The sequence below is a fragment of the Streptopelia decaocto genome (assembly GCF_964273445.1).
Source record: "Streptopelia decaocto genome assembly, chromosome: 1".
Classification (NCBI taxonomy): Eukaryota; Metazoa; Chordata; class Aves; order Columbiformes; family Columbidae; genus Streptopelia; species Streptopelia decaocto.
In genome coordinates this window covers 93,477,311-93,502,803 of record NC_138663.1, presented here as the reverse complement: position 1 = coordinate 93,502,803, position 25,493 = coordinate 93,477,311, and the positions used below count along the sequence as shown (strand labels likewise).

The 25,493-nt window shown below is 39.9% G+C and overlaps 1 long non-coding RNA gene across 6 annotated transcripts in view; it reads left to right on the top strand.

Moving 5' to 3' along the window:
• LOC309437460 overlaps positions 1 to 18,558 on the top strand; it is a 78,499-nt gene extending 59,941 nt beyond the window's left edge. For 4 of the 6 annotated variants that reach the window (XR_014183558.1, XR_014183559.1, XR_014183560.1 and 1 more), the window contains one exon: positions 2,800 to 6,837. This is a non-coding gene — a long non-coding RNA (uncharacterized lncRNA). Of the gene's footprint in view, positions 1 to 2,799; positions 6,838 to 12,867; positions 13,052 to 16,096; positions 16,326 to 18,474 lie in introns of those variants that run through there. The other 2 variants (XR_014183556.1, XR_014183557.1) reach the window with 1 other exon arrangement.
• Positions 18,559 to 25,493: the final 6,935 nt, after the last annotated feature.

Genomic DNA, 25,493 nt, shown 5'->3' with positions numbered 1-25,493 from the left:
TCTTACAAAAGCCTCACATGAGTTTTAGGGTTTTTTCTTCCTCTATCAATATTTGATGAAGTTTTTGTCCTCAGGCTCCTTGGCTTAGATTCCCCACACCACTTATCTTTGGGCATCTAATTTTGTCTCCTCTGTGGGGAGCCCAGGCTCCCAGTGTTGCCAGTTAAAAACAAAATGAGCTCTTTCAGAGGCTATTCAGCACTTCGGAACAGATTCACCCTCCAGTGAGCCTGGGTGAATGCCCACCTTACTTTAGATGTGCTATAAGCCGAGGGAAATTAACTCAGAGGTGAATTAGTTCTTTCCCCTTCCTCTGCTCTTGCCCTGTGTGTTCTGTGTGAGATTTGGAGTATCCTTGTATCTCCTCACAAATGTGTCCTCTTAACTAAGAACAGAAAGACTGTGAAGACAATTTATAGGATGCTGCATTTTACTTGGAAAGTCCTCATGTCACTGTGGAGCATCTGAGATGTGAAGCCTGAAGTAAAGCACATAGAAAGTCCTGCAGAGATCCAAGCCATCATTCTTGGTAGATGTTGCAGTACCTGGTATGGCTTGGTTCATTCTAAGTAAGCATTTTGAAGAGATTCAGGTAATGCGTTGGAAGCTGATGTGATGCTAAGTAGCATCCAGAGAGAGGCACAGCACATGTTTCAGGTGGAAAGGAACCACACGGGTGACAAAGCTCCCAAACAGGTTTTCAGAAATCTGCAAGACCTATTTAACTAGCTATGAAGTGGCACAATCTGGTGCTGCAAAACTAGCCAAGTTTTCTCAGGAGATACATGCAGTCAAGATCACTTTGTATTTCCAGTGAGCTAAAATCTTCCAGTACTCTATTAGCTGACCAAAACAGATTCACAGAAACTGTTTTCCTTGCCCTTTTTGCTCCATGTTAAACTGCCATCATAAGGTGGGAAATTGGTAAGGAAAAAAGTGCACTAAGAGGATTTTGTGACTGTCCAGCCAAGAGGTAGAAGCCAACTCTTCTCCATTTTAGGCTTTTTTCAAGTTACTTCAAAGTACTTCAAGCAAAGACAGAGGCCACAGACTGCAGAAAATAAAGCAAAACCTCTAAACAACATGAGCTAGTGGACTCTGCCATCATTCTTCTCATCATTTCACAGCTTCCTTTCTTACTTCTCCTCCTAGGCTACCTGTAAGACAGGTTATCCTTAATCCTTTCCTGCCTGACTTAACTACAAGAGGCAATAAGACAGTTTGGGCTGATGCCGGTTACAGCCTGCATTGCTGGATTTTATCCTCAGTGCTCAGTCCATCTGAGAGCAACTTTGCTCCTGACCTTTCAGTGGTTGGCAGATGGACTTCACAAGTGTCCTGTTTGCACCGGGTTGCCAGTAGCCTTCAAAGACCCTGCTGTGCTGAGTATTTATGCTTAACAAGAGGTGTTACGGCAATGGCTTTATATATATTCTGCTGAGGTGTCCTGAGCATCTCTCCATCCCTCCCAGGAGGGTTGGGTTTCAGTTGTCACCAAGCAGGGCCCAGGTGAACCGGGAAACAATGGGAGGGTGAGGCAGCAGTCATTTCTTAAGAATAACACAACTTAGGCTAATAATTACGTTTGAAATTAACCTGTGGTTACAAATAGCACTAATCAAAAGAAATTGTCCTCAATAGTAAATGGTGTTACCGGAGGGAGGAAATGTAAGGGGGCAGCAAGGGGGGCAGGTTGTAGGGTGGCTCAGATCTTTGAGAGCAAGGTAGCCCTCACAACGGGCTTGTGAGGTCGGCTTAAGTCAGTTTTAAGATAGCATGACACTGTGGCACAAAGGGAGGATACCTCTCAGCATTAATATCTGCTTGACCTACCATCTCACTGAGATGGAAGCAGAGTTCATGCCCTTCCTATGGCTTTTCAGTCCCTTTCTAGAACTGTGTCTAGAGAAGGAAGTAATATATGTGAACCCTGATTCCCTGCTTATTTTTCTTAACAGTATAAAGATAACAGAAGGTCTTTAGGGAAACCATGTGAGAAGAAAAACAGAGTGACAAATAAATTAGACCTACATTTCTCTTATTCTATCTCCTTCTCACTAAGGAAAAAGGTGTTAGTTGTTTTGAAAAGTCAGATAAATGGTGCAGCAATTTATCTTTTTTTTAATCCACTCTGCAAGCTAGCTATGAAATAGATGTAGAATATTTAGCTATATATAGACCAGGTGTGAATGCCCGTTCTAAAATGACTCTCTCACTCCTCTTTTAGTACATATCAATCAGAAACAAGTGATACATTTTACCAGATATGAAATTCTAATTAAAGGAAGTAGGAAAAAGGTCAGTTAACAAATACATCAAAGTGCTTCATGCAAATTTGTTTCTCTCCCTGACAAGAGTGTTAGACATGAATTTATGCCAATGGTAAATGATTCGTATAAAATTCTTTCTTCATGCATTATGGACAGATAAAAGATGTTGTTGAGTTGGGTTTGCTTTTTTTTGTTTTTTTGGTCGTTGTGTTGTTTTTTGGTTTTGTTTTGTTTTGTTTTTCCAAAATTAATCCTATTTTAGTCAACTTCCCATGACATTTACTGTTTGCAATATGGCCAGGCCTAAATCCAAGCCACAGATCACAACCCTTCATGCTGGGTGCTGTCAGACAAAGTTAAGATGGTTCCTGACCCATTACTTTAGGTTTTCCAATTTAAATAGGCAGACTGTTTCCTTGACTGTTTAAACAGGGGAAAATGGAAATTCTGGGGGGCAAAACACCTTCACTTTGATCAGCACAATAGACTGATGTCTTGATTCATACCTGTTCTCTGGCACTGAGGAAAGGCTGCAGGAAGTGAAAGTCACAAAAATGATGGAGGAGATGAGCACAAACACTTCCTTGCTATTTCCAGAAGAAAGCAAGAGAGCATTTTCCAGAAGCACCAGGAGTGAGATTCTCTTCCCACAGGGATGAACCTGTAGGATGGACCCTGGGAGGGCAGAAATCCAGCTTATGTTTTCAAACACAGAAGCCTTCATTCCATGCTGCAAGAGGAATCTCCTTCAGGCCACAAAGGAGCAGAGCGCAACAGTGCATTAATTATTCCCACTGCACTAGGACTCATGGATTTCCTCAACAAAAACAAACTGCCGAATCAAGGCCCAAGCATCTTTGGTACTTTCCTTTGCCACTTTCAATGTTTTTCTGCTTCTTTTCAAGCTATGTTCATAGACAGAGAGATTTTTACACTTAAGCCAAGCTTTTCAGGGCTGTTAGCACTCTGGGTATCAAGACACAAAACTTCTGTCAGTCCTTGGTAGGTCCAGGTCTTCCCTCTTTTTATTAGCCTGACAGGTTGTGATTGGTGCAACTAGTAAGCTAACTTAGACAGAAGAGCTATGCATTTTGATAGTGATTTTTAAACTCTGAATATGAGCTCCACGCTGCTTAATGACTCTATTTCCAGTGATTTGAGCTGTGCCATGATTTCAGATCTGGTGTTTATATCCTGCACCTGAAAAAGAGAGTGTTAACTCTTCCTAGGAACATAGATTCTATGATTCTATGATTAAAAGATTTGGGGAAGCACAGTACTTCTCCTCCCACTGCTACACAACTCTTCTACATGAAACCTTTGCACAGTACAACCAGCAGCATTATAACCCAAATAAGGTTCACTCTGACACCTTTTCTAGTTGTTTACGAGGTGCAAACCTGCTGTCGTTGCTTATTTTGTGAATGCCACTAGAAATTCAAGGCTCCCACAAAGAACTAGAAGCTACAAATTATACCAGTTTGCCTAAACTACTGTTTTGAAGCCTTGTGATTTGTGGACCGTGGGTGCTTGACGGGAGCACCCACACTTTTGGAGATTATGGAGTAAAAATAGATGGTTCAATCATATTGTGGTTGTTTCTAAGAGCTCTAGTCACAAAACACCTGCTTCTCCAGGTTTCCAGATGGTTTTGCAGATGTCTAAAGTGTCTACAGAAAATTGGAAATAGCTGTAGCTTGGAATTTTTCAAAAATGAGATATTTTTTTCCACCAGAAAATGTTGATTCACTTAAAGATTCTTTCCACAGAAGTGTGACATAAAGGACAATAACATGACAAAGAGCATTCCTAGGTCCAGTATGATGAACAAACACTGAATGTTTTTGATAAAAAAGTAGTAGTCTCAATGCACAAACCGCAAGATTTTGTTCCATAACTTAGTGCTTCAGAAAAAGCTAAATGTAATTTTTTAATACATAATTTACTGCTAGAGAAAGCCCTAATGACCTTACCACTGACAATTGTCTCTTCTCATCAAAAGTTCCTGGAATAAAACCCCATAACAGGCTTTTGACATATTGTGTAAGCAAAATGTAATGTTTTTTCTCCAGTCCCGTGCTAGCTGGCTTGGAACAAGGAGCTTATTTTGATGCCTTTGGATAAGACAGGAAATAAAACCTTTCATCATGAATACCAGTCAAAAGAGGAGCTGAAAATACTCAGGAAATGTCAGAAAGGTGCCCAGTTTGGTTGTGCTTAAAACGAGGTAAAAGGAAACAAATCTGTCACTACCAACTCAAATAATAATAAAAAATTAATAATTAATGTAACGCATATAATTTTTCACAGTCTAAACTACAAGCCTGCAATGTAAAATCCAGATTTCTTGCTCTGCCGTATTATGATGCCTTTGGTCCCTGGGAACTGGACTGGGACTCCCAAGAAGCTCAGATTATCTTTCCTAGTACACAATCTACCAGCCAGTTCTCTGCATATCTTCAGAAAAAGTATGAATTTCTGTAGTATTTCTCTACTGACCTTCTGCCTTTCTTTCCTGGCAGTAGTGCCCTACAACATTTCACAGTTTCACTTAGTGGAATTACATGCTACATATAGTTTCTCATTCATTTCCACCTTGTCACTCAGAGTAAAATCAGAGCAGCCATTTTTCTGGTAGCTTCTTCCCCTCAGGCTTTAGATGTGAAGGTTCTTCAGTACTTCTCTGTTATTATTATTTTTTTTTTTTCACTAATAAAGTTACCACAGAAGTGTTTCATAATAAAGTATTGTATTTGAGAGCTACACTGGAAAACACTCCTGTTGGATGTTGTCCATACTATATAAAATTGAAAATCCAGGATAATAAAATGAAGCAGAGATAAAGAAAGTTCTTCTAAGAGGACAATTGTTTAAATGATAAGTAACAATGACTTATCCTCATGTCTGAAGTCAGAATACATACAGAAATGTGAAAACTTTTGAAATGAACACTGTATAAAATTCCAGCATACTGAAAAGGAAGTGTAATAGAAAATTGATTTGATAAGACTAGTTCTGTTTGATAACTGCATGTCATTTGAATCAGTCCTCCATATATTTCATTTCATGAAGACCAGCTGAAAAGGATGAAATAACAGTTTTAAGCAACTGCAGTCACCTGGTTTCTGCAGCATTATCATTTAATTATATTTAATCTATATGACAAACAGAGAAAGTAGACCTTGAAAGACTGCTTAAACGAGAGAGACTGTGTTGCAAACATTGATTGACTGCTGAGGTCTACAGTGTAATGAAAATATTGATGCACTGATATGGGTATCTTTGCATAAACACAAGCAATTGAATTAGTACTTCCCAAAAAGTTGCTTTCCTTGCAAGAAGTTTGTTTGCTTGTTTGTTTTCTCAATTGGGCTGTGGTAACCAGCTATCTTCCTTGAGTGTAGCACTGTGAAGTAAAATGGTTTGTTGTTGATTATCTAGTGTCACAACATCTATTTTGCTTACCACACAATTTTAATGTGATTCGAAATGCAAAATGTTTCATGTCACAGATGGCTGAATTCTGCTATTCCACTGACAGTTCCATTAAGACCCTCGTTAATTTAAATAATGGATTTTACTTTATGTTCCAGTGGGGCTTTGAAGGCCAATATGGCCAGTTGCTGCATCTCGGCTGGGAACAGGGGCTTCCAGCTATGTATGGGTTTGTATCTTGGTTACTTTTTAACATGTCCCTGTATAAGGAGACTTTGGCTGTTCTTCCAAAGGGGAAAGAAAGATCAACCAATGACACAATGAGACTGCAGAAACATCCTTGGAATCAATCCGAAAGGCTTACTAACCTCAGAGAGCTTCAATTTGGTCCTAACTAAAGACAGAAGCCTGTTAATCATCCCTCCCCGCCCCCCACCCCGTTCCGAAACACACACACACATTCCCGGAAAACAAAACAAAACAAAACAAAACAAAAAGTGCAGGGAAGAACTCCACTCTACTACAAGTTAAGAAGTTCTTCCTGTTGCACCATGATTCAGCATTATTTTCCTAGCGTCCAAAGACAGAAATAAGCAGGATGTCATCAGGAAAAGGACCATCTCAGACAGATGTGCAGGATTTCTTCAAAAATTGAGAGTTTTCTTTCTCTAATCAGTCCTATGTATTTCATGTATTATTATAGGGTTAGTTGCATTGAACATCACTCTTGATTAAACAAGGAAATACCCTTCTGCAGCTTCATACAATGCTTCATAATTTTGTGTATTTCTTGCTAATTAGAATAAAGCTATCATGAGTCTTAAAGCCTGTATATGAAATTATTTCTAGACCAAGAGCTTGCAAACTGTACTGTATAAGTGCAATGCACCTTTGTTTAATGTTACTTACACTTGTGTTTCATGAAAACTGACTGAAAAATGTGGACTCACAAGCTGCTGCACTGTATATGTCATTTTTGTGCAACTCACCAAAGTAAAATACATTGGAAACCCTTAAACCAGACTGCTGCTGAACTGAGCTCTCCTTGGTCTGGGGATTAATTATTTTTTCTCTGTAATTTATGTGACTACTTCCACTGCATTTGCTAAAGCCATTAAATATTTAATTTGTATTTGATTCTTCTCTCATGGCTTGAGTTCATCAGCTACCCTTACTTGGAGCAGGGTACTAATGCTAGCACATGACATGCATTTAAAGGAACACTCCTGTAGCCTTGTTACTGGAATGTGAGTAATTTTTAACAAACAAGGCCAGTTTTGTTTCTGCTTAAACATCATTTGGGCTCAATTACATGATACTAAGACGCACAGGTCATTAAGTTTGCTACTTTATTGATTCTAGTTTTAGCTGAGCTCTGTTCATTTTTTATTTGAGCTCATTTTCTTTGGCTTGAACTTTGGCTGTGTTATTTGATTGAAAGTTAGCTTCCATGGAAATTATTGAGAGGATGAGGCCTCATACTCCTGCATACATCCCTGAATTCAATTAGATGTTAACTTTTGCAGGGCATTTTTTCCTCTTTCAGTATACTGTGCTATGTCTGCAGTGTTCAGAAGGCCCTGGGGAGTCTCTAGGACCCCACTCTTCTAAACTATGTTCATGCTTATGGCCTGAAAAGGAACCGCTGTAAGGATTAAAGACTCAAAAAGCAGTCACATGCACAGGATGGTGGGAATGGGGAGGATGAGCCCCTTTTCAGCCAGGAGTCACATGTGGGGAAGGATCCTGTGGGCTGACAGCTGGTGGGGCAGCACTGGCGGGAGCAGGAGCTGGTAAGTAGCAGCCTGCCACTCCTGGTATAGTTCAGTTGGGGGCCTGCCATGCTTTATAACTCTTCATCTTTTCTCTAAAAGGAGGAAATGAGTGCCTAGTTGAGATAATTACTTACAGTGTCTTTCCTATCACCATGAAATATGACTGTCGATGATGTATGTGCCAGATAGGAATATATAAATGAACACTTCAAAATAAATCACTCAGCAGCCATCTGAAGTTCTCTCTTCATCACTGCAATGACAGGCTGGGTGCGATCTTGCAACCCAGAAGGGAACACTCTGGCCATGTGAATCCCTTCAATGCTTTGCAGTCAACTTATCATATCCTTGGACCTGTGCAGGAAGTGCCAGCATCCTCAGATAAAGACCAGAAGACCAAAGCTGTCCTGATCATCTTTGCTTGTCTAACATAGAAGGTACTAGAATTCAACCAGACTTTAGCCTTCAAAACATCACAGAGCCTAGCAGTTGCAAGAAGAAGTAAGGACTACATGGGTTATTCTTGGATAATACTAGAGGTAGAGACAGAAGGAAGAGCCCTTTCAAATCTGCCTTACCATAGCGGTGCCACTGGCAAGAAAAATTCAAAACTGGAGGAAGAAGGGACATGCAGAAATGTGATGCTGTCACTCTTGGTTGACCATGCTGCTGGCACGTGAAGCTGAAGTCTTTCAGGCAGGGAGGAAAGGGAATTGATTGCTCTCAATTTCTTTCTGAGCACTCTATTAGTCTGCTATATACATTGCTAGTTCAATTATTAAACTGATGTATGAAAAGAGGTTCTCCCTTTTTAAACTGTGAAAAACCAAGGGAATCTGCCACATACTCTTTAAGTAAAATAATACAGCTACTGCCTTCAGGAGTCTGTGCTTTCCAACCAGGAATGGCCAAGATACCCAACTCCAAGAGAGGACCAAGATTTAACCTTTTACTTAGTGTTTGCTACTGGCTACCACTCACTGATCATGCTGACTGCAGGCCAGCAACAAAAAGCTTGCTGCCTGTGTTTCTTCTGGCATCTCCGTCTCTCCCCTTGCATGACACAGTCACATGTGAGATGTCATTCAGTGCCTGGGCTGCACTGCAGTTCGTGAGCATCATCGTATTCCTCTTTCAGGACTCAAGGTGCTCTTTTGTGTCTAACTCTAAAGCTTCATACCAGGAGGCAATATTTATGAGACAATATCCAGAAGCAGTTCTGTATAAAAGTGATGTTTATGGGAAGATTATGGGATTGCCTAGAGAGTTAGCTTTGTAGAGAAAACTTGGATTTTGTGTGTTTGGTGTCTTAAATAAACAGAGAGGGAGAGAGAAAAAGGAAAGTCAGCAAGTACTGACAACAGCCTAAAAAGGCTGTTCCAGTCACTGGGTGCACTTAAGTAAGTCAGATATAAAAAGGAATGTCTCTCAGTTTTCTGTCACTGTTTCATAGAAATGTCACTTCAGGTGACTCACTGAAGCAAGCCAAAAGTATCTGCCTGATTTTCAGAATGCCACAGTTTCCAAGTGCCTTTTATTTCACCCTGCTGCATGTTTTTCCTCTTTCCCTTGGAGAACTAGAGCAGCATGTAATGAGCCATGTTTCTTATCTACTCCTAGCCTTAGGAATCCTATTGATCTCATCAGTGTTAAATTAGCCTTGATAGCAATATAGTATTTTGGGCATTACTAAGCTGCAATGCTGCCACTTCCTAAACAAGCCATGGGCTTTTTTTTCAACTGAACACAGCAACTGATTAATCAATACTGAAAAGTTATCAAAACCTGCCTGTGAAAGCAGGCTTTCACAACACCCAAGGACTTCATTTTTTTCTCTCAGTTATATAAAACCCATAATTTTTTTAGTGCTTTTGCTGCCTTCTTCTGGAGCCTTTTTCTCTTGCTCTGGTAGTCCACCCTGTTCCCATGCATTCTCCTCCCTCTGGTGAAACTTTGCCCATTCCTGCACCCAGAGGGATCCCAAACTGGTCCAGATGCCCAGGGAAACCATAGTGGGCTAGCTGCTCCCTAGGATCTAACTGAAACATCTGTGTATGAATGGCATGGACAAAATGTTCCCCACTCCTTGAAGGAGTCTCAGTCTCCAGGTTCCTGCTTGCCTGCTTCCAGAGGGCAGACTAATGAGGCATAAAGCTCCTTGAGGACCTGCCAAAATACACATGGCCATGGCAAGCTTCCACCATCTACTGGGTCTACTCAAAAGTTTGTTAGGTTGTGAGATTAAAAAAAAACAACACTGCAATAGGAGCAGGGAGGCCCAATCTGCGGGGTGAAGGGGGGAGTTCCATTAAGCCCACGGGTGCCAGTGGAGTCCCCTGCCCTGGCCCTTCCTGGGTGTCACCAGGAGCAGCCCCCCCAAGAGCTGGGTGAGACCCACAAAGATGAGTCCATGGGAGAGGATCTGCCTGGGTCACTTAACAGATGGGAGGTCTGCAGGAACAAGGCTCTGTATTGGGGAGGAGCATTTTGGATAGGATGTTTAAAGAAGGACACAAAGGTTGTGAAAGGGAAGGATCAGGGGATACTAGGGAGGAACAAGCATGGGAAAACAGAGGGGGCTACTGGCATGTAGATGTCTGCTAGTCAGCCCATGTGTCCAGCCATGCCTGTGCCAGCCAGTGCAGCCTCTCCTTTCTCCTCATTAAACTCTGTTCCTGATGGCTTCCCTGGGCAAGGGCTCCCCATCCCCTGTCCCCATGCACGGGAGGGCTGAGCACCTGCCCGTCTGTGGGGCTGGAACCATGGGGCTAGCACTGGAGAAATGGGGGTGGACAAGCTGTGGGTGCAGGTGCATGGATGCAACCACAGGCATGTACAGGCTGGTGAGGAGGTGAGGGGCTCGGTAGCTGGGTGTCTGGGTGGACCTGGGGCTCTGCCAGCTGGCAGATGGGGGCATCCAGTTTGGGGGGATGGGGGGGCAGTGTCCATCTTTCCCCCTGACATGCTCAAGTTGAACAGTTGGATGTCTATACAGGCCAATTGTTAAAGCAATCTGGTATGGGGGAGGACTTGTGTCCTGGGCTTCACTCTAAGGAGTGTGTAAGTACACGGTATAAATCAGAAAGGCTTAAAAAAAAAAAAAAAAAAAAAAAAAAAAAAAAAAAGAGTCCCTTTAGTCTACACAGCACAAGCAGATAGAAGCTGAAGCATTCCTTGAAACATTCATCTCCCTTAAAGCACAGATTGAGTTTGGAATAAATTCTCCAATATCCAGTAAATGTTGATTTAAAAAGGAATCAGTAAAAATGTAGCCTTACTTTTAAAAAGGCATGAAAGAAATTCTAACATTTTGCAGCATTGTCAGGGCTTTGAAAGAAAAGTCTGACCACTTTTTTACTTTATAAAGAAAGGTATTAAGTACTTAACTGCATAAGAGATTTGACACTCTGCATGCCAAGCAGAACAAGATGTGTTCCTGTAACCCAGAGGGTCTGATGTAAGTTTCTTACCTCTCCTCAGCACCCTGGGCACACTCTCTGCATTGCATTTTCTATAATCCCCTGTTTTAGCACCTAAATCACCCACTGTATTGAGCCATAGCACTTGTGAAGCATGCTATGGAAGCATGTGCCTGCCAAGGTGCCTTTGTTTTCAGCTGTGCATGGGTCTGGTCTCCTCCAGAGAGGATAAATAGGTTTTTTCCAGAAAACAATTTACATTGCCCATATTATGCTTTTGCTTTGGGTCACCTCCAGGGAAACCAGCTTGTTTCCATCAGGTGTAGAAGGAGCCCCATGGTTGCAGCCCCCTCCCACAGGCATATGAATTCAGAGGCAGAGGAAGGTATGGCTGCCCAGGCGCTCCGTGTGTTGCTCACACACCGTCATCCAGAAGATATGCTATGTATAGACACCCACAGCTAGAATGTCATCCTGTCTTTACCATATAAATCTGCTACAAGATTTTTTCCTACAAGATTTTCTTTGCTATGAGGGGGGGGTTTGTTTGTTTGTTTGTTTTCTACAATGTTACTAATCCCTTCTACGAGATTTTCTCTAAGAACAAAATCAGCTTTTCCTAACATTTCTCACTTGAAGAAAATACTAGAGAAAAAAAAACTTCAGCTTCTCTTGTTTGCACGTTGGGCTGAATTTCACTTGGTTCTCTCCATGTTGAGTCTGGCCCTAAAATGTGCTGAAGGATTCCTTCCAGCACATTATTAATATATTAAATACAAGAGGTATAATATGTAGATAAATAATATAATTATATATCATATAACAGAGTATACAATATACATTATATGTTTTATGTTAAAGATCATGTTATATTAGTATATTATTTACTATATATTTTTATATGTTATATATATTTTTTTTGTAGTTTTTGTATTCCGAAAACTGCATGTGGTCGAGGTCTATGCTTTGATGTTTCTCTTCTCTTTTTGCTGTTTGAAAAAGTAAACTCTCTGAAAACAAAGTCATGAAATCAATCAGAGTCAAGAATCACAGAACTGCTTTCACTCAGAATGAAGCAAAACTTTATTAGGGTGAGGAGAGAATCAATCTTTTAAGCCGTCTTAAGCCAGTTGATGCTCTGCTGACACCATACACAAGTTACATCTTTTATTGCACCACTATCATCAGAGCTTCCCTGTTTACACAAGCTAGCAAGTAGTTGGCCTTCTGTGCATAAGTTTCACATCCTGTCTCTATCTCTTGACTCCAGTTTTAAGGTAGTAACACACATTTCTGTAAAAATTTTAATCACCATTCTGCTGATGATCCCTCTGGACTGTTGACTTGTCAAACCAGCAAATCTGTATTGCAGTCATAGGGAGTCCTGGGTTTGTTATAATGTCAGGGCCCTGTTCCCTCTGCCAGCTGGCAGTATCCCTCACTAGTTACTTCCCAAGAAACAATGGCTGCAATCAAGGTGAAGATGGATTTTGATTCCAGGAAAAACAGGAATAAAATTGCCCGTTGTGTCAACTTCAGACTCCACCTAATCATGCTTTACAATGAAACTATTTCAAACAGTGGACAGAACTCTAGGTATGAAGTTTCCTGAGGGAGAATAAAATGCTTTTCTCCATCTATACTTGCCCTTATGGCCTTCTGAAAATGAAGGGGAAAAAAATATATATAAAAGAAGGTTTACCTGGATTTTCTTATTTTGACTTAATTATAGCTCTTGGAAGCACTTTTTTTCTGTAGTTATATAAAAAGTTAAGCTTAGCATTATCTTGTTACAAAAGTGGGGGAACTTTGAAGCTGAATCAATAAGATTTTAAAAGTTCTATTTAATTAGTTCCAGTTGATTAGACAGACATTTGATTTTACAGCAGTACAGCCTGCTAGGATTAAAGGGCGATAATATCTAGAGATATTTTCTGATAAGAGATTTGTCCACGTATGTGTTATCAGCTACAAATGACAGGCAAGAAAATGAAGCTGCGGGAGGACAGTGAATTTACCTACTAAAATGATGACATATGACACAGCAGTTCTCCACCTTATAAAAGAAGTTGTCCAGCTGGTCTGTGTTCCTGTCCTCTTTGTGTAGCAAGACTTCCAACACACAAGGTCTCTGTCCAAGCAGTGCAGTGAGGTGAGTCATTAAAAGGATAACTCTAATACTCTCTGTGTTACAGCCTTGTGATCTACGAAATAGATTTTACTTCTACTGTTAATCCAATGCAGGTTTTTACAATAAACTTTACTTACAAATAGTAGTGATATTAGCAAATGTATAATGCTTGAGAAGATTTTTAATATCTTTAGACTCGACTGGGATGTTCAGAGTCTAACCAATGGCAGAATATGAAAGATTTACCTTTGAATACATGAGAGGGTGAAAATATTGTTTAACACTTTTTCCTTAAAAGAGAAACTTTAGTTTTGCCTACCTAATGCTCTTAGGAAGAAGAACACAGTGGTGCAATTCGTGCCAGAGGCTTTTCAAATACAGTATGTGGTAGCAGCTGGGCAAATCCTATAATGCAGCTGCCACAATTTGTGAATTAGTGCAGTCCCCAGTGAAATGAGTCAAATGATTTAATAACAAACTAGTGTTTGATGAGTTATCTCACAAAAAACCTAAAACATTTTGAGAAGAGTGTTATCCAGCATAGCCTTCTTGCATCCCACATGAGGTGGAGGCCTGAGGACTTGATCTTTAGTTCCCATTCAGACAGGTGACTTTTTTAAACTGGGAGCCTAGCGGTAGTGCCATTTTGCCAGAGCCTGAGCATATACTGTAGTCCTCACACAAGTAAAACTCCTTTTCATTTCAGCAGCAGTTTTACCTGAATATAAAAGATGGTGTCATCTTTGGCCCTGCTTTAGGAGAAGAATAATTTTTATAGTCTACTAAATCCCATTCTAGGTTAAAATAACTTGATTGCAATTTTAACAAATGCTTGATTATGGAGGCTGGACATTTAGCATCCATGCCAAGTAGACACAATTGAACAAAATTTGCAGAGAATAAATGCTTTCAGCATTACAGTTAGCTTTTAACACAGAAGATGTATTCTAGGAAATCTGGATTATCATTGGCACATGGTAAATGCCTGGGAGCTGGAATTATCCCTAGTGTACCCTTACCATGAGGCTATTCAGAGTGTAATTTAAGGTGCTATTCCTGAAGTCAGCTCAAGGTACTCTCCAACAGGTTTTGGAGAAGGGAATTTTTCATTCATTTGGGCATCAGGGTACAAAATCAATAACAAGCCATAGGAACACATGCTTGCAATTCTGAAGTATGAAGTCAGTCCTGGCATTTCACTCTCAAATCTTCCCTTTCTCTGACAAAAAGAGTTCTCTTCACTGCCGTCACTCGTCTCACACTTCTGAGGTGTGTTTTGGGGACAAAAAGCCCTTCATAGCTTTTACCACAGTTTCCAAAGGCAAGGAATAAGCTTGATGCAATTTCATAAGGAAGTCTCAAGATTAGTTCAAGAGAGTGCTCAAAGGGACCCAGGAGAATGTTCTGCCTTAGGAAGTGGATAGGACCAAGATGCCACCTTTGTGCCTGGCAAAAGGGTCATGGCCATAGAAGTGGCATTGCCAATAAAAAGCTGAACTATGTGTGGAAATACGCTGGTCGTAGATTTTAAACTGTGGAAGCTGCAATCAAATTATTAACTCCATAATATCTGAAGAGTCTCTGATAGTGTTGGTCCATTTTCTACTTTTTGCTGGTGGAACTGTAAGGCAAAGGCAGGGTGTCACAAATGCATTTCTGTTGCAAAGCTTTCGCATCTGAGTTCTCCATCTTCTGTTGCACAATGTCTTAGAAGAACTTTCTTGGAGAAGGAAATGTAAACAGTTTATAAGATTTCTAGCTAAGGTAATAAATCGAATTTGAGGTGAGCCACAGTCTTCCTTTGCTCTCCTGTCTGAGTGCTCTTTCACATATCCCCAGTCAAGTTTTGCACAGTATAGATTTATTATGCATGTTATGGAGAGGGGGAGGCTTTGGATGCTGTAAGGCTACAGAGTAAAAGAGGATAACCTGAGAAACAGCAGAGAGCAGAAAGGGGAAAGAGAAGGATCTTCAATGCTCCTTAACTTTAAGATGGAAATTCCACACAGATTTTCAGCCAAAGGAAAAGAATGAAAATTAGTGAGGGGAAAAAAAAAAATTACAATGATCCTTCTCTGAAAAAATTAGTAGTATGAAATTTGTTAGTATTATTATCTGTGATTTGAATCTGTCTTTCAGCTGATACAAATGAAACACTATCACCATCCTTATGGGACTCTCTTCCACCTTGACACATAAGCAGCACTGGTGAGAAAGGAGCACCATGGAAACAAAGGTGCTCCCAGGTGAACACCTTCTTGTTTTTCTCTATTCACATGCAGCCATTGGAGAAAGAGAACATATACAGCAACAGTTCAATTCCAGGACAAGAATTGCCTTGCTGTCCCAGAAGTGGCATCCTTTCAGATGTCCTCTTGCTAGTTCCCTGTACCAACCCTGTGAAAACAGCAGAAATAGCAGTTTGCTCCAGACTAAAACTCTTGCAGTGTTTTGCTTTCCCTGTAGTGAAAGCATCATCAAACAGACTGACATTCAAAGAGTCATGTGAGCAGTAATATCTTGTTAGTCTTCCAGCTAAACATGATCCACCACTACTCTGAAACTGTTAGTTTAGTTACCCAGCTGAATTGGTAGCTAAGCTGACTTGCCAGGTAACCTCCCATCAAATGCTTATTGAACTTGAATGGAAGACAGGTGGGCACACTCTCCTGGTTGTCTGTGGAAGCCAGTGGAAGGAAAGCCTCAGGTCGCTCACACTGTAACTAGTAGATTGCTGGATCACCTTAGCGTTATGAGACACTAAAAAGTTGGACAGCCATATTACACTGATGTCTGTTAACTCCGTTTTTTGATTGATCAAGGCTTACTCAACGAGCATAAATATGTCTATCTGACATATTTACAGCTTGGGCTCTCAAGTCATGTGTCACAATGACAGCCTCAGCAGGCCTCTGGAGCACTATTATTCTGGAAAACCTAACATTGCCTGTGCTTAAATGACAACATGCCTGCTTGACCACCTTATATTATCCAGTGCTGACTGCTGATTTGCTGGAGTCAAATATCAATGTTAACCTATTTTTTGCTTTGTTTTTTCACTGGTAGGGCTACTTATCTGCCTGATGTGGAAACAAAGGGAGAGAACTAAGTCCAAGAAGATACCCTTTCTCATGAAGTATACCTGCAGGTGCAGCTGGTTGTTTCAGGTCCAGATGGCTAAGCAGACCCACTAATGATGGGAGAGCTGAGCACTCACTGCATAGATGTGAAATCCACAGCTATAGATCTGTTTGCATCTTAAACCTACAGCTGCACAATCTCCTTAGTAGGACAGGTACCCATCTTCTTCAGAGAATTCCACTTCGAAATGCTCTCCATGATACGTCCAGCAGGTTATGGCTAAAAAGCATAATAAGAATGAATGTTAGCTCATACTAGTCCTAGCGGCAATAGCCATGCAGTCATTAGTTTCCACAGGATTTAGGCAGCAAGTGGCTGAATCCAATGAAAATCCCAGCCAGAAAGAGTAAGCCGAGAAGAGGGTTAATAACTAAGCAGATAATTAATCTGAAATATCGATTATGTAGGGAGTCTCCAAAACTTAAACACTTCCATTACATGAGTTAAAAGTAGCAATAAGCATATTGTTAATGTAAAAATATAAGTGTAATGATAGGCTAAATTCTTAGTTGTGCCCTGACATACATAAAACATTGTACATAAAACATTGTACATTAAAACATTGTAAGTAATAGTAAGTTATGCCTTACATCACCATTGCAGGGAATGATGAGGAATGGAAAGCCTTTTCCTTATGACGAGCGTAGGGATGGGATCCACTGTAAAGAAATACAGTGCAATACATTTCTGCATGTCAGTGTTGCTGGGGCAACTTCTTACCGAAGGAGTTAGACACACCCAAGCCTGTTTTGCTGGTACACAACAGCTGTGACAGTACAGTAGCACAAGTCTGCAGTTATAGCAGTAAAAGGGAGCCCAACACAGGCAAGGCAAAACCCCTTGCCTGTTGATTCCTGAGAAGTGCTGAGATGCTCATGCTACAGTTGCAAGAATGAGGCAGCACAAAGACCTGGTGAACCCTTTGGGGTCTGCAGTGCTGGTGTTCAAGACACCTGTCTCTTTTATACTGATGATAGTTGGGATATTAGCTTCCAGATGAAGTAGGTTGTGAAGTATCAGAAGGCATGATGCAACAACTGCCCTCCCACCCACCTGTCAGAGATGTGGGTTTTCTGTACGGATGACCATCATTCAGGACATACTTACATTCAACCTAATAATCATTAGGAAGAATTTTACTTTTGTTTTGTCCTTGAGAAGTAATACAATAAACTGCAAACAAAGTAAATACTCTTCCTCAAGAAAATGTGATTTAGGCATCATATCCAAATGAATAAATCATTCCTGAAAGGCAGAAGGAATATTACTATTGAATTAGTGCTGGATGTTCTTTTATGAAATTGTATACAATCAAAGCAAGGTGCCAAATTGCCAACTAACTGTCTGGAGGTCGATTTTTAAATTCATGGATGAGCTAATGCATTTGTGGCAATGATCATAAAGGGAGGAGTTCACCTTGCATTAGCCTTGACTCATAACTATAAATCTACAATGTTACCAGAAATAGATGTCCTATTTCTTGTCATTGATTTGCAAGCCATAATTTAAACATTTACATGTCCTGATGTTGAGCCTTCCAATTGCCTGAAACATCTCTCTCCAGGGAATGCTCACCACAGACAGGGGCTATACATGTAAGATCATCTTCAGTAAAAACTGGGAACCTTTGGCATCTTGAAGTATATCAGAAATCTCATAAGTCAATGAGAATCAAAACTGAATGATAAAAGAGTATTGATAAGTGTCAAATGAGGACATAACAGAAGTAAAACAAGTGTATGCTAGAGTATAGTGCTGGTAGGCAAAGACATTAGAAGTGAAAGAATGCTGCACGGCTATTAAGCAAAAAAAAATAGGAAATTGCTAAAAACTTAACTCATGTATTGTCTTATCTTCCAGTTGAACTAAGATTGTTACTGTAGAGCCATCCTTTAACAGAAAAATGTTGTTCTGCTTGAAGTAATGTTATATGTTTCTCTGATACTGATCTTTTAAAAATAATACATATGGAAAATGAATGAGTCAATAGTTATGAAAAGAGGTATTCATTCAGGTGAAGTACATGGCAAATTTAAAGGTTTCAAGGCTGTAGTATGAACAGATATCATTTGTAGGGGCATTGGAAGAATGCAAAGATTAATTTCCAGACATGTTTGCAATACTTCATAAGTGTGCACGCAAACTTCTTACCTGTTTCTTATGAAGTGCTTCCTTTCCTAAAATGTGGAAATTTCTGTTAGATAGCTAATTAGACCAGTGCAGTATGTCCAAACATCAGGGCAAAGTGTCCAAATACCAACGTAAGTCTTATGGTGTTTTTAATTCTATCATTTTTAATTTAGCTATTTCAGACATTGGTTCAGACAACTGCTGGAACAAAAAGTATGAGAAATCCTGCAAGCAGTTTACTGCAATATTTTAGTGAGTTCTAAATCTCATAGTTTTTATATAATTCTGAATATTTATTGCTCCTTATAATTTCATTTTTTATATAATCTGCAGTAGAAGTGTGCTGAATTCTGCTGAAGCCTTTAACTGTGCCCAATAAATAGATAATGATAGAATTGTTGAAAGAGTCATGAAACTCAATAAGATTTTGTATTCTTTCATCGTGAGGCCAGCTATGAACATCAGTGCTGCAGGTCTAGTGTCTGCCTGATTTCATTATTTTAGTTTGCCTATTATAGTAGCACCGGCATAGCAGTAAAACAAAACTCTCTACCTTTTGTTCAGATATAACTGGAATCTAGAACTTCGACCTGTAACCCTTTAATGGCCTGTAAATTTTAATCAAATTACTTGTTAATGGTTAATGTTTTGCTATTTCTTTCATGCAGTTCTTTGCACACACACAAAAAAATGAAATAATGTTCATATATGCAATAGTGCATCAATTGCCCAAATGGCCCTAGTCTACATTTAAATACCTGTCATGCTCTCCTCAGATGTAAATGCATGCAGAAATTTGTTGTGTTTAAATTCTCTGCTAACCTGAGTGGTAATTTTGCTTTTTTTATACCGGAGAAAGGAATAATTGGCAGTGACTGCTCTTACCTCCTTACATGCTCCAGAGGGTACTCATTTGTTGGTGGTCTTGGGGAGTCCTACAGACTGGGGGACCTGCAGGATCATGCCCCTGTCTTTCCATGTCCCCACACCTGGGCTCCACCTAATGAAATCCCAAGCTCAATAAACCTGGGGAGCTTCAAGGCCCTGGATCTTATTCACATGTCCTGGGGTCAGAAAACCCCATCCAGGACTGGGAAACATGCCTGGGCCCCAGAGCTCTGGTGGAGTCAGCAGAAGCATTTCACAGTTCATTCTGGGAAAGGCAAAGCTCATGCTGATATAGACTCAAATGTCACTACTGGCCGTGTTTGACAGTAGTACATGACGTTTTGATGTAGTTCGGCAACACTTGTGTTCTTATTTCCTTGCAAAGTTTTATAATTTCAGCACAGTTTTAAGAGAAACAGAGGGATTTCAATACTTTCAGAATTATCAGTTATTTAATGGAAAAAGGAAAATTTCTGAACGTGGCTGTTAGCTGTAAGGAAAGAAAGCATCTTCAATTGTTACTTGATGATGTCTTTGTTAATACTTTTAGGTTTTTATATCTCCTATAGATTTTAATATCGTGTCTTTCTGCAAGAAAATAATTTTTCTATAAAAACTTGTGTGCACTTTTCTATTGTTTGTATTCCCTAAAACATCCATGCCAGTGTCTCACTGCTCACCATGTGCCATCACAACGGTCCTCCGCAAACCCCCTTCTGCTTATTGATGTCCTTCCTGCATGGGTAAGCCAAAATCTGGAGATAGTATCCCACACACACCCTCACATATGCCAAGTAGAAGGGAAAAAATACTGACAGGCTATATTCTTGCTATTATAATACAGCCCAGCCTGTCGTAGTCTTCACTGTCACAATGCTGACTCATGTTCAGCCTGTTGTATATCAGGTTCCCTTGGGTCTTTTTGGGCAAAGCTTCTCCTTAGTCCCTCATACCCTTCCTACATTGTTGCACAGAGTTTTCCTGACCCAGGTGTGGGATTTTGTATTTTAATTTGTTGAATTTCATGGCTTCTTTCAGCCCTTTCTTCCATCCTATGGAGATTCTTGTGAATGGCAACTCTTCCTACCAGCACATCAAGCTCTCCCTCCAGCATGGTGTCATCTGCTAACTCAGTGAGTGTCCACTCCTTCCCAGGGCCCACACTGTTTGTGGAGATCATCGACATTCGGTCTCAGTATCAACTTCTGTTAATTGGCACACAATACCTTCCAGTTCCTGCCAGAAATATCTTCCAGTTTTGCTATCAGAGGTTTAACACTCAGACAATTCCTTCTTTGTAAATAACAGTGTGCACAGAAGAGAAAGATCTGGACAACTTAGGTACATTTGAGACAGTATGACATTGATATACACGTGTCCAGCCAAGTTTAGGATGTCTTCAGCCATCCCAGGCTCACTAGGGAGAAAATTCTGTGCTTTAGGAGAACTCACTGTTGAAAATTTTGATTTGTCTTGCCTCTTCTTTTGTTTAAAATTCATTAGTTTCACCTCGTGTCACCCTAAACATTTAATTTTCCTGTTTGTTTGCACCTCCAAGTTTACATTCAGTTACACGGATAATCAAAGCTGAATGTATTCAAAATACAGGACTGTTCCCAAGGAATGCAAGAATGTACTAAGAATAAAGAATGAAACTTTCAATAGCTTGTGACGTATTTTTTTGGCTCAATGCTGACAAGGTCTGCAACAAAGTTCAAGGATCTTTCAAATGTGCTAGCTGAGTACTCGAAATAAAGTTCAGCTATAACCACACAGCATGTCTTATTGGAAAGTTGTATTTCACAAACAAACAATTTCCATTTTTAGTGAGACATGAATTTCAATTTAAGTGATCTTTCTATATATTACATATAAATAACTATGAAATCCAGTTGAGAAACAGAAGACTCCCTGCTTTAAAGGCCACACAGTACCTCATATTTAATAAGCAATACATTGCTTATTTAAAGAAAGAACACACCCCATTTCCACACATGTAGCTAAACTTCAGCAGCTTTGTGTTTCTTTTTTAAAACCACAATGTCTCATGATTCCACTGTGAACAATTAGGATGACAACCTCCAGCTTGGCTTCACCATTCAACAAATAAGTCTGATGTTTAAGTGTTCCCAGACTTCAACATGCTCTGAAACTAACCACAGCCAGCAGCATTTAGTATTAAAGAATGTAGAGTCCAAACCCACCAAAATGAATTAATTTAAATAATTACTTCAAATAATACAGAAGCAAAGTTTCAGTTTTCGTCCTTTCCAGGCATAGTAGGTTTCTAACCACAACAACTATTACTCTTCGGGGTAATATAAGCACTACCTTGACCATGACAATTGACATTGTATGACATGAATGCAAAAAAATAGGAAGAGGGTCAGTTCTAAAAACATACAATACTGCTGCAGAAACAATGACGGGATTCCCAAGGCACTCAGTTTTGTATAGTTTTCAGTGAGACATAGGTATGCTGTCCATGAAGTGATAGGAAGGTTTGAGGTGACGCTGTGTCTGGGAAGAAGTATCATATAGCTGTCCCTCCTAACATTTCATGCCTGTTGCCAGCAGTGAATGTTGACACTGGAAGCCAAACTTGAAATCAGGAGCCCTAACAATAAAAGTGGCCCAGAAATCCGGGCAGCGTAAATTATAATTAAGATGTAGTGTTTTGCCTCAGACAAAAATGACTGGGCCAGATGCTTGCCTTACACATACTTATGTCAACTTGCAAAGGTGTCTGGAAGTGAAAATTCTCCAGCAAATGCTATTTGTCCTGTTTCAGGCACCAGCCCTATTTTTGCAGCGAGTTGTTTCCTCCTGAGGAGCTTTGTAAAGGAGTTTTCAGTAGATGCCTGAAGTCAGCCAGCCCCCTTTCTCCACAAACCCCTATCTGGAAAGGGAGGTGTCAATTAGACCATTTTGACTTGCTAAGTTTTCCTTCTATTCAAGTAGATCATGTTACTGTCAGTGACCCGGTAGCTCAGAGCATGTGGTCACAGTTCAGAGACAGGGAGGAAAACCGAGTGGCCTAAAACAGGAGCTCGTAGTCATCTGCTAAAGGACTTCTAAGAAACTATTCCAAAGGGTTTATACTGCAGCACAGGAGTACTTGGCACTCTGGTCTTTTGTCTCTGTTTTCCTTCCATGTCCTCTAGCAAAACTGGATGCAACTGCACTGTTTATTTCCAGGGCAGATTTATCAGATAGACAGGGAAAAAATAAATGGTCAAAATGAATCACACCGATGGTTCATCTCATCACTCCCGGCTGCCCACAAAAGGCTCTGCTTCATCTGAGGATGTTAATTGTGCTTCTTCTGCTCTCTCAACACATCCATTTTAGATGAGAGAAAAAAATAATCTAAAGTATTTTTTGCTATATGGCAATAAATTCTCTCTGGTTTTATTGTTATACCATTGGTCTCCTTTATAGGTTATGATATGACTTGATTTATAGTATTCATAATATCACTAAATAGACCTGCAACTCTGACCTATAAATATTAAGGTATGTGGCTTCTTCATTTACAAACAGAGTTGATGAGAGTAAATTGGATGAAGGTATTTGGGCTGCAAGAAGTGTGAACTGAAGCTCTATCAGTCTGCCTTCCTAATCTAATCTTAATATTTATCACTCTGCCAGAGAGAAGTCCCCTGCCTTCACAATATCTGCATTGAAAAACTTTTAAATTGTTAATGTTTCCTCTGAACAATTATATTGTTCCCTTATTTACTATAGGAGGTGATGTAGAGGTATGAAGAATGTAGAAATTGACCAATGTAAATACATGTACCATTCATATGAAAGGGGAGAAGAAAGCCAGACATAAAAAGGTACTTTCCATGACTTATTTCAAACCCTGTCTGGAGAGAGAGAATCTCTTATTTTTAGTCAAGATTTACTTATGTCACAGTGTATGTTCCCATCAAAAGCACTAGGAACATCTTTATTTCCCAGAAAGTGGCCCTTGCATTCATCATTTTCAGATGTAACTTCATATTACAATGGTGATGATCCCTTGCCTGCTCTTAGTCAGGGCTCCAAAATATTGAAGAAATGAAGAAGATAAAAGAATGACAAAAATTCTGGCCTTACTGGATTTTAATGCCTGTTTTAAAAACCTGTAGGAACAGGCATTATATGATGATGTGAAGGGCTATAAAAGTTTTCCTGTTACTGGCCTAAGAAATGTTACTAATGAGTAATGCGACCATCTCAAACTTGCAATAAAATTTTTACAGCAACCCATACCATTTCAGGTTCTTTTTAGCTACATATTATCTGTAGTTCTTCAAACCATCTGCCAACACTGAGGTCTTAGAAAAAGCAGGCTTACAGAAATTGGGTACCATTTAACAATCTTATGCCAGCAGCTATTGACTGGAAGAAAACATTGCACACAGTGGGGAGGCAGCTTGGAAAAATCTTGTTTGGATAAACACTTTGGTCTCTTAAAAAATACTGGAACTTGAGAGGCTTGACTCAAACCACTGCCATCCCTGGCAGACTTCTTCACCTCTCTCTTCTCCAGTCCCACCATGCAGGAAGAGTAGCAGGATCATTGGATGCCAAATGGAAGATATTGTGCCATTGAAGTGGAAATCTGCCATGGAGAAAGTTCATCTTTGATTGAGGTCGGAAAGCACACTTGAGGATGGTTTTCAAGATGGACCTGGCACATCCCATGAGTGTCAAATAGCCTGCAGATCATTTGTTGTAGCAAAGTCACAAAGCCAGGCCAGAGCTAAGAAATATGTGGACAAGAACACATTAAGTAATTTGGAAACTAAACCTTCCGTCTCCTTTCCCATAGTTTCATTCCTTTTTTGAAGAATCCATTAAAACTTCAGAGGGAACGGGGAAGGAACAAGATGCTACAAGCCTCTTTGAATTGTCTTGGGATGCTGTCTGTCAAAATTAAGTTAGACAGCTCTGTCTAAAGCAATTCTTAGGGCTGGCTCTCCAAAGATTTTCAGTAGATAGTACTTTTCCTTTGAAAGACACTTCAGAATCTACACTGTTCTCTGCTTTTTGGGTGTCACATCAATCAAGGGATGTATTTTCTGGTTGCATGCTGAGCTAAAGCTGTCCAGCATTCTCAGGCTGTGCTCATGACTGTCCAAGCTCTCATCCCTTTCTTTTTTCTCCCATTTCTTCCAGAACTCTTGTGCCAACTGAGAGCGATTTATTACATTTATAAAAGTACAAAGCACAAAGTGAAATAATAGGAGCCTCTTAGAGTTTGAGAGAGGGGAAAAAAAAAAAAAAGGTAAAATAATAACTGAGATGAAGTACAATCCGGAAGAATGTTATCAAATATTGTTTACAATATAGCTGTTAAATGAGAGCTGATCAGCTAGCCCAGCCAAAGCTAATAAAGTTTTCTCTCTCTCTGGGCCAATGCCTGGAGTTAGAGGGGGATTCACTACTCTGTCAGATTTTCTGGTCTAGTGAAAAAGACCAGTGTGTGAGCAGCAGCAGTCAGAGGTGTCACTGACAGAGAAACATTGATGTGTGACTCCAGGGGTTTCCTACCTCTTCCTAGCTGGGGTTAGGGAACTTGGATTTGAACCAAGCAGAACTCCCTAAATTGCAGAGAAATACAAAAGCAACACTGTTTAACGCCCTCCCTCTGCCTTTGAGTAAATAATGCACTATTTTGAAACAAGTTTCTCTGACTTTCTGTGATGAGAACTTAGACCTGTCAAGCCCAGGTGAGCCCATGGGGGTAAAACAGGTGAGAAGCAGGGGCTCCGGCAATGGTGAAGTTTGACATTAAGGGGCAGAAATAAAAAGATCTACCACAAAAGAATGTTCCTGGAATGAAAGGGCCAGAGCCATAGTTCGGACTTTTCCTATCTCTTTAAAATGTCCTCATCTTAAATAACATTGTCGTGCATGTCTGGCTACCGGTACTTGTCTTAAATAACTATTTTAATAACAAATGAAATCATGTCCATAAATAAAGGAAAGATTGGCCTATCTACTCAAATACATAAGGTTTTTCCAAAATGAGCATGGTAGTATTTCAAACATGAGCTAGATTTATACTGGATTAATGAAACTGAAGTAAGACATGCACTGTCTTCAGAGTTATTTACTCCTGTCATGCTTAAATAACTCATAAACATATTAAGTTAAGGAAAGGAAAATTACCATTAAATTGAAAACTGATACACACTACTTAAACTGGGCCAAATGTGTATATATAGATGGAGATTTAAGAATTTAGATTTCTGACACATTTTAAAATTTAATACCACAAAAAACCTCTGCTATGTCAATTACTTTCATT